The sequence below is a fragment of the Oncorhynchus tshawytscha genome, linkage group LG16, assembly GCF_018296145.1.
Source record: "Oncorhynchus tshawytscha isolate Ot180627B linkage group LG16, Otsh_v2.0, whole genome shotgun sequence".
Lineage (NCBI taxonomy): Eukaryota > Metazoa > Chordata > Actinopteri > Salmoniformes > Salmonidae > Oncorhynchus > Oncorhynchus tshawytscha.
In genome coordinates, this window is record NC_056444.1 from 15343470 (window position 1) to 15353004 (window position 9535).

Sequence of the window (9535 nt, forward strand, 5' to 3'; positions counted from 1 at the left end):
TGAGGATTAGCTTCCGTCTGGCCACTCTACCATAAAGGCCTGATTGGTGGAGTGCTGCAGAGATGGTTGTCCTTCTGGAAGGTTCTCCCATCTCCATAGAGGAGCTCTGTCAGAGGGATCATCAGGTTCTTGGTCACCTCTTTGACCAAGGCCCTTCTCCCCTTGATTGCTCAGTTTGGCAGGGCGGCCAGCACTAGGAAGAGAATGTTGGTGGTTCCAAACTTCTTCCATTTAAGAGTGATTGAGCCCACTGTGTTCTTGGGGACCTTCAACGCTGTGGAAATGTTTTTGTACCCTTCCCAGATTTGTGCCTTGACACAATCCTGTCTACTGGCAATTCATTCGACCTCATGGCTTGATTTTTGCTCTGACATGCACTGTCAACTGTGGGACCTTAGACAGCTGTGTGTGCTTTTCCAAGTCATGTCCAATTAATTGAATTTACCACAGGTAAACTCGAAAAACCTGTTTTCGCTTTGTCATTATGGGGTATTGTGTGTAGATTGATGAGGGAAAATGTTTACATAATAAGGCTGTAACAAAATATACAAAGTTAAGGGGTCTGAATTCTTTCTGAATTCACTATTTGTTTTCCAGACACACCAGTCTGTCTGACAGGGTAAAGAATTGGGATTGTTTTTGAGAAGTTTATTTTTCTTGTTGGTTTGAATTTGTATCACATTTTAAGTGTAGACAAGTGCTTATTGCCCTACCTTTCTCCTGATCAGCATTCATCACTGTTATTTAAAATGATTTCATGAACAAAAAAAATAATCTGTTCAAGTGCACTAAGAAAATTGTACATTTTAATAAGTCTAAGATGCAATTTGTTAACAAGTTGTTTTTTGTTTTTTCCTAAATGATTGTAAGAGATTCTTATATTTAAATGAAGGTGTTTTTGTCATGATGTTCAATGTTCCTCCTCAGGATGACAACTTTCTCTAGGCATTTCTATTTGAACACTTTCTATACTCTGAATAGTGATGTATGTCGTGCTCAGTGGCTACAGTAGGTTGTCCATTCCTTCACAACAAACCTTTCCTTCCTAGAAACCAGGATCTACCTTTGTTTTCTATACATTTCTGTCAGGGGTTGTGATGACCCCTTCATTTAATTTAGACAATCTTGTTTAACCTCGTCAGTGTGATGGTTTATCAACAGTAAGTGCCTTCTGTAGCACAGGAGGTTGGTGGCACCTCAATTGGGAGGCACAGGCTCGTGGTAATGGCTGGAGCGGAAGCGGTGGAATGGTATCAAATACATGGTTTCTATGTTCCATTCGGTCTGTGCCAGCCATTATTATGAGCCGTTCTCACCTCCGCAGCCTCCTCTCTTCTGTAGGGTTGGCGAAGTGAAAAATATACTGAACAAAAATATAAATGCAACATGTAAAGTGTTGGTCCCATGTTTCATAAAAGATTCCAGAAATAAATAATTCCAGAAATGTTCCATATGCAAAAAAAAAAGTTTTTCTCGCTAAATGTTGTGCACAAATTTGTTTACATCGCTGTTAGTGAGCTTTTCTCCTTTGCCAAGATAATCCATCCACCTGACAGGTGTGTCATATCAAGAAGCTGATTAAACGGCATGATCATGACACAGGTGCACCTTGTGCTGGGCACATTTAAAGGATGTCTCAAGTTTGTGGGAATGTGCAATTGGCATGTTGACTGCAGAAAATGACCACCAGAGCTGTTGCCAGAGAATTTCATGTTAATTTCTCTACCATAAGCCACCTCCCAACATTATTTTAGAGAACTTGTTAGTACGTCCAACCGGCCATTTTAATTATTTTTTGTATGAGACATGGGCTTAGAGTACTTGTGTAGACATTGTCACTTATTTGTATACGTTGGGAGTCAGGTGGACAGTCATGCTTGCTCTCTTAAAGCGGCAATCCTTAACTGAAGCTTTAAGTGTTCTCACTGCCACAGTTTCAGTAAAAAGCTGAGGGATGAGGCTGGTTGCATTTCTCCACTCTCAAACCATCGACTACGCTATGGATGCATGGACCATCCATGATATCAAAATGATCGTTTGAACCACATTTTTTGGGCTATACAGTGGTTCTTTACATTTACTTTGTTTACAAACATTGGAGTAAAACAAGCTTATATTTTGGGTTCTGATGGGGTATGACAGTTGAACTAAGCTCACGAGGCATTTATACGTTCTATTCTTCAAGAATCAATGGGTACTTATTCATCAGTCCAAAAAATGTATGTAGTAACTAAGGAATGCCTCTAATAGATATACCGTTGAAGTGGGAAGTTTACATACACCTTAGCCAAATACATTTAAACTGTTTTTCACAATTCCTTACATTTAATCCAAGTAAAACAATTCTGTCTTAGGTCAGTTAGCATCACCACTTTATTTGAAGAATGTGAAATGTCAGAATAATAGTAGCGTGATTTATTTCAGCTTTTTTTTTTTTATCACATTCCCAGTGGGACAGAAGTTGACATGCACTCAATTAGTATTTGGTAGCATTGCCTTAAAATTGTTTAACTTGGGTCAAACATTTTGGGTACCTTCCACAAGCTTCTGACAATAAGTTGGGTGAATTTTGGCCCATTACTCCTGACAGAGCTGGTGTAACGGAGTCAGGTTTGTAGGCCTCCTTGCTCGCACATGCTTTTTCAGTTCTGCCCACACATTTGTCCGGGATTGAGGTCAGGGCTTTGTGATGGCCACTAATACCTTGACTTTGTTGTCCTTAAGCCATTTTGCCACAACTTTGGAAGTATGCTTGGGTTCATTGTCCATTTGGAAGACGCATTTGCGACCACACTTTAACTTCCTGTCTGATGTCTTGAGATGTTGCTTCAATATAACCACACAATTTTCCCTCATGATGCCATCTTTTTTTGTGAAGTGCACCAGTCCCTCCTGCAGCAAAGCACCCCCAAAACATGATGCTGCCACCCCCGTGCTTCACGGTTGGGATGATGTTCTTCGGCTTGCAAGCCTCTGCCTTTTTCCTCCAAAAATAACGATGGTAATTTTAGCCAAACAGTTGTATTTTTGTTTCATCAGACCAGAGGACATTTCTACAAAAAGTATGATCTTTGTCCCCATGTGCAGTTGCAAACCGTAGTCTGTCTTTTTATGGCGGTTTTGGAGCAGTGGCTTCTTCCTTGCTGAACGGCCTTTCAGGTTATGTCGATATAGGACTTGTTTTACTGTGGATATAGATACTTTTGTGAAGATGCTGGAGGAAACAGGTACAAGGTCCTTTGCTGTTGTTCTGGGATTGATTTGCACTTTTCCCACCAAAGTACGTTCATCTCTAGGAGACAGAATGCATCTCCTTCCTGAGCGGTATGACAGCTTCTAAAGCCATGACATTTTCTGGAAATTTCCAAGCTGTTTAAAGGCACAGTCAACTTAGTGTATGTAAACTTCTGACCCACTGGAATTGTGATACATTGAAATATAAGTGAAATAATATGTAAACAATTGTTGGAAAAATGACTTGTGTCATGCACAAAGTAGATGTCCTAACCGACAAAACTATAGTTTGTTAACAAGAAATTTGTGGAGTGGTTGAAAAACTAATTTTAGTGACTCCAACCTAAGTGTATATAAACTTCTTACTTCAACTGTAGAGCGCTGTGCAATGTCTCCTTCGCCTGCTACATTACTGTACCAAAAACCGGTAGGGCAACACTGAGGGAAGAGAACCATGCTGCTCAACATTCACACCAGTTTCCTCTCTATTGAACATGAATGTAGCTGCACTGAGTAAAGGAATGGTTGTTGAAGTGTTGAAGGTGCATATAGTTGTCTTTCCTGTTCAGCAGGTACAGGGGATGCATTTGGTTCCGTGGAAGGACTCCATGCTGTATAAACTCTGACTGACCAAGGACCGACAGTAGCGCCATAACAGGTGTTGTTTTTGTACCTTCTTTCCCTTTGTTTAATTTCCCATTTTATCACTTTACAACAAATCTAGAGCTTTTTGTAAATATTTCAGAATAAATATGTTGTATTATGTTAAACTTCAGTCTGTTCTTTTCCTTGTGTAATTTATGTGCTGCATTCAGGTTTACATATAGACGCAGTAAACATTATCCCCTAGTGGTGGAATTGTACAGTGTCTTGGCAAAGAAGATCTTCCATTCAACACACACACACACACACACACACACACACTGTACTAATTGCATTCCAGTGCCCAGCAGACATCCAGGCTTCCATTCAACACATACACACACACACACACACACACACTGTACTGATTGCATTCCAGTGCCCAGCAGACATCCAGGCAATACCGGACTCTTCCCCTGACCGACCCTGACTCACCCTCTGTGTTGTGTAAAGGCATGTGGTTGCAGAACGTATACATCAGCGTGGACATGAGGTGAGTGGTGTGAGGCTGAGGGGTGATATTCCAACGCATGGTGAAAGATGGATACACCCTGCAGTGTAGACCCCTAGTAATTGGTACTTTTCCTGCCCTTCAGTCTACACCTGCCACAACTACCACCCTTCTCTTAGTTTCTGTGCTGACTTTGACATTGACAACAGTTGGTTATCGTGAGTCTTTTACAGGATGAGGAGGTGAGCCATCGCCCAGTGGTGGAGTTCATTGGATGGTGTGACTGCTGCTACTAAGAACTTGATGTCAATAAAACCAAGGATATGGCTATTGATTTCCAGAGTAGCTCACTGCCTCCAATGCAGGCTGATAGATGGTGAGCCAGTTGATACCGTTGATCGATGTGAATATCTTGGCACTTTCCTTGACAGAAAACTGAGTTTTGAGGCCAATGTGGATGCTATCTGTGCAAAGGGACATCAATGCATCAACGACTTTACAATGAGTTGTTTTATCTAGTTCATATATACAGGGCCTTCAGAAACTATTGAAAGAACAGCCCAAAAGACTTTACAATGAGTTGTTTTATCTAGTTCATATATATAGGGCCTTCAGAAACTATTGAAAGAACAGCCCAAAAGACTTTACAATAAGTTGTTTTATCTAGTTCATTTCCTTCCTGAGGAAACTGCCGTTTCAGAGTGGATAAAACCCTGATGACCATCTTTTACAGATTGTTCACTGATTCCATTTTAACATTCAATATCATCTGCTGTTTTGGTAATCTAATTTAGAGTAAGAACAGGCTGGATAACATAATGAAAGTAGCAGGATCGGTAGTTGTGCACATATAGTACCCTGCAAAAGTATTCAGACTCTTTGGATTTCTTCACATGTTATTGTTACAAGGTGGCTTAAAATGGATTTAATTGTCATTTTTTGTCAATCTACAACAAAATACTCTATAATGTCAAAGTGGAAGACAAATTATATATGTTTTTTAAAGATAAATAAAAAAATGAATTACTTTTAAATATAGTTGTAGAATAAATATTCAGCCCCTTTGTTTAGGCAAGCATCAATTAGTTCAGAAGTCAAATTTTACTTAACAAATCACATTATAAGTTACATGGACTCACTCTGTGCGGCAGGTAGCCTAGCGGTTAAGAGTGTTGGGCCAGTAACCGAAAGGTCGCTGGTTTGAATCCCTGAGCTGACATGGTGAAAAATCTGTCGATGTACTCTTGAGCAAGGCACTTAACCCTAATTGCTCTAGGTTAAATAATGGCTGATCCCTGGGCGTGACCTCACTCTCTGAGTGTGTCTCAGGGGGAGTGGGATATGCAAAAAAAATACAATTTTGACATTTTAAGGACCAAACCTTCCTTTGTCCCCCCCATACATACAACATCTGTAACATCCCCCCCAGTCAAATGCTGAATTTCAAGCACCGATTCAACTACAAAGACCAGGGAGCATTTCGAAGGCCTCATAAAGAAGAACAATGGTCGATGGTTAACAATAACAAATCAGACATTGAATATCTCTTTAAGCATGGTCAAGTTAATAATTATGCTGTGGATTATATATTAAACCACCCAGACACATCAAAGACACAGTCATCCTTCTGAACGGACTTGCTGGACAGGAATTAAACTGCTCAGGGATGTTACCATGAGGCTGTTGGTGATCTTAAAACAGCTACAGAGTTCTCTGTGATGGTAGAAAACTGAGGATAGATCAACATTGTAGTGACTCCACAATAATGAACTAAATGACAGAGTGAAAACAAGAGTTCAATGCATTTTGTATGCAACAAGGCACTAAAGTAATACTGCAACAAAGGAATACTCTTTTTGTCCTAAATGCAAAGCCTTACGTTTAGGGAAAATACAACACAACACATCACTGAGTAACTGCCTCCTTATTTTCAAGCTTGGTGGTGGTTGCATCATGGTATGGGTATGCTTGACATCGGCAAATCCTGGGGAGTTTTTCAGGATAAAAACTAACGGCATAGAGCTAAGAACAGAAAGCATCCTAGAGGAAAACCTGCTTCAGTCGGCTTTACACCAGAGACTGGTAGAGAAATTCATCTTTCAGCAACAATAACCTGAAACACAAGGGCAAATCTACACTGGGGTTGCTTACCAAGAAGACCGGAACATTCACTGAGTGACTTAAATCTCCTTGAAAATCTATGGTAAGACTTGAAAATTGCTGTCTAGCCATGATTTCCAAAATCTTAACAGAGCTTGAAATATTTTGAAAAGAATAATGCGCAAATATTGCACAATCCAGGTGTGCGAAGCCCTTATAGGCTTACCCAAGAAGACTCACAGCTGTAGTCAATGCCAAAGGTGTTTCTAACATGTATTAACTCATGGAGCTGAATACTTATGCAACGATTATATTTCAATTATTTTATTTCTATTAGTCTTTAAAACAAATCTTAGAATTATTCTTCCACTGACATTAGAGTACTTTGTGTAGATTGTTGACCAAAAAAATGACAATTTAATATATGTTAATCCCACTTTGTAACACAATAAAATGTGAAGAAATTCAAGGGGTCTGAATACTTTTGCAAGGCTCTGTATTGCAGTATATGCTACACTGTTCAAAAAAATAAAGGGAACACTTAAACAACACAATGTAACTCCAAGTCAATCACACTTCTGTGAAATCAAACTGTCCACTTAGGACAATAAATGTCACATGCTGCTGTGCAAATGGAATAGACAACAGGTGGAAATTATAGGCAATTAGCAAGACACCCGCAATAAAGGAGTGGTTCTGCAGGTGGTGACCACAGACCACTTCTCAGTTCTTATGCTTCCTGGCTGATGTTTTGGTCACTTTTGAATGCTGGCGGTGCTTTCACTCTAGTGGTAGCATGAGACGGAGTCTACAACCCACACAAGTGGCTCAGGTAGTGCAGCTCATCCAGGATGGCACATCAATGCGAGCTGTGGCAAGAAGGTTTGCTATGTCTGTCAGCGTAGTGTCCAGAGCATGGAGGCGCTACCAGGAGACAGGCCAGTACATCAGGAGATGTGGAGGAGGCCGTAGGAGGGCAACAACCCAGAAACAGGACCGCTACCTCCGCCTTTGTGCAAGGAGGAGCACTGCCAGAGCCCTGCAAAATGACCTCCAGCAGGCCACAAATGTGCATGTGTCTGCTCAAATGGTCAGAAACAGACTCCATGAGGGTGGTATGAGGGCCCGACGTCCACAGGTGGGGGTTGTGCTTACAGCCCAACACCGTGCAGGACGTTTGGCATTTGCCAGAGAACACCAAGATTGACAAATTCGCCACTGGCACCCTGTGCTCTTCACAGATGAAAGCAGGTTCACACTGAGCACGTGACAGACGTGACAGAATCTGGACACGCCGTGGAGAACGTTCTGCTGCCTGCAACATCCTCCAGCATGACTGGTTTGGCGGTGGGTCAGTCATGGTGTGGGGTGGCATTTCTTTGGGGGGCCGCACAGCCCTCCATGCGCTCGCCAGAGGTAGCCTGACTGCCATTAGGTACCGAGATGAGATCCTCAGACCCCTTGTGAGACCATATGCTGGTGCGGTTGGCCCTGGGTTCCTCCTAATGCAAGACAATGCTAGACCTCATGTGGCTGGAGTGTGTCAGCAGTTCCTGCAAGAGGAAGGCATTGATGCTATGGACTGGCCCGCCCGTTCCCCAGACTTGAATCCAATTGAGCACATCTGGGACATCATGTCTCGCTCCATCCACCAACGCCACGTTGCACCACAGACTGTCCAGGAGTTGGCGGATGCTTTAGTCCAGGTATGGGAGGAGGTCCCTCAGGAGACCATCCGCCACCTCATCAGGAGCATGCCCAGGCATTGTAGGGAGGTCATACAGGCACGTAGAGGCCACACACACTACTGAGCCTCATTTTGATTTGTTTTAAGGACATTACATCAAAGTTGGATCAGCCTGTAGTGTGGTTTTCCACTTTAATTTTGAGTGTGACTCCAAATCCAGACTTCCATGGGTTGATAAATTTGATTTCCATTGATAATTTTTGTGTGATTTTGTTGTCAGCACATTCAACTATGTAAAGAAAAAAGTATTTAATAAGAATATTTCATTCATTCAGATCATTTTTTTGAGCAGTTGTTTTGTGTATATTGTCATGTGTTCAATGTGTTTTTACTACGTGCCCCCAGGGGAGAATAACGACTGCTCTCCTACTGCTCTCAAGCTTGTGTGAGGGAAACCCAGTGAAGAATATACTAAGGGTTTATGACAACCTAGGCCAGAGGTCGGCATTAGGCAGCCTGCAGGCCAAAACCGTTATTTTTTTTGTTCCAAATATTCCCATGAATAACAAAAGAGACTTGATGGTGTCTCAATGTAATCCAGGTATGAAATTATTGTTATGTTCAAGTACAGTATATTTCTGTATTTAGTTGTGGTCAATTTGCAGTGTACAAATTATTATAATTATGTTCTGGCCCCCGACCATCCTGTCCGATAAAAATTGTCCCGTGACTGAATCTAGTTGCCTACCCCTGACCTTTTGAGATTTAGATTTGAGCTATGCAAGTCAACAAATTGGAGGGATGCATATGTGCTGATTGGAGTCCCCATGGCCCATATGGAGAGTAGTAGTAGTAGTAGTAGTAGCAGTAGTAGCAGAAGCAGTAGCAGTAGCAGTAGTAGCAGTAGCAGTAGTAGCAGTAGCAGTAGTAGTAGCCTACTGACATAGTTTGAGAACAGTATGTTGTATGACCAACTGTAAACTGTGTGGTACATGAACGTCACTGGGCCTGGGAGAATCACATGGTTGCGTGCCCACCATGTGAGGAGGGATCAAATGTCTTTTCCACCCACAGAGACACACGCATACATTCCATCTCCTTGGACCATATGTTCCACCTCTGCCACTCCCCTCGTAGAATGCTTGCTGATCCTAGACCAGTTGACACAGTGAATGGGCATATAATAAGACAGTGAAAACTGAGCACAGAATAGTCCAAACTGTGGCTGCTGGTTTTGAAATACAGCCCAGTTCATCCACTCTCATGCGGGTCAAAGGCCAGGCAGAGTGGTTCTTATTTCGCTCCTCAGTTTTAACAGCCGCTGTTCTTGAATAGGCCAGAATTGGCCACTGGGGGCGGGGAGAAGATGTGACATCACAGACTAAGTCCAGTTCTGTCCTATGTCCTGGTTGTCAGGGTAA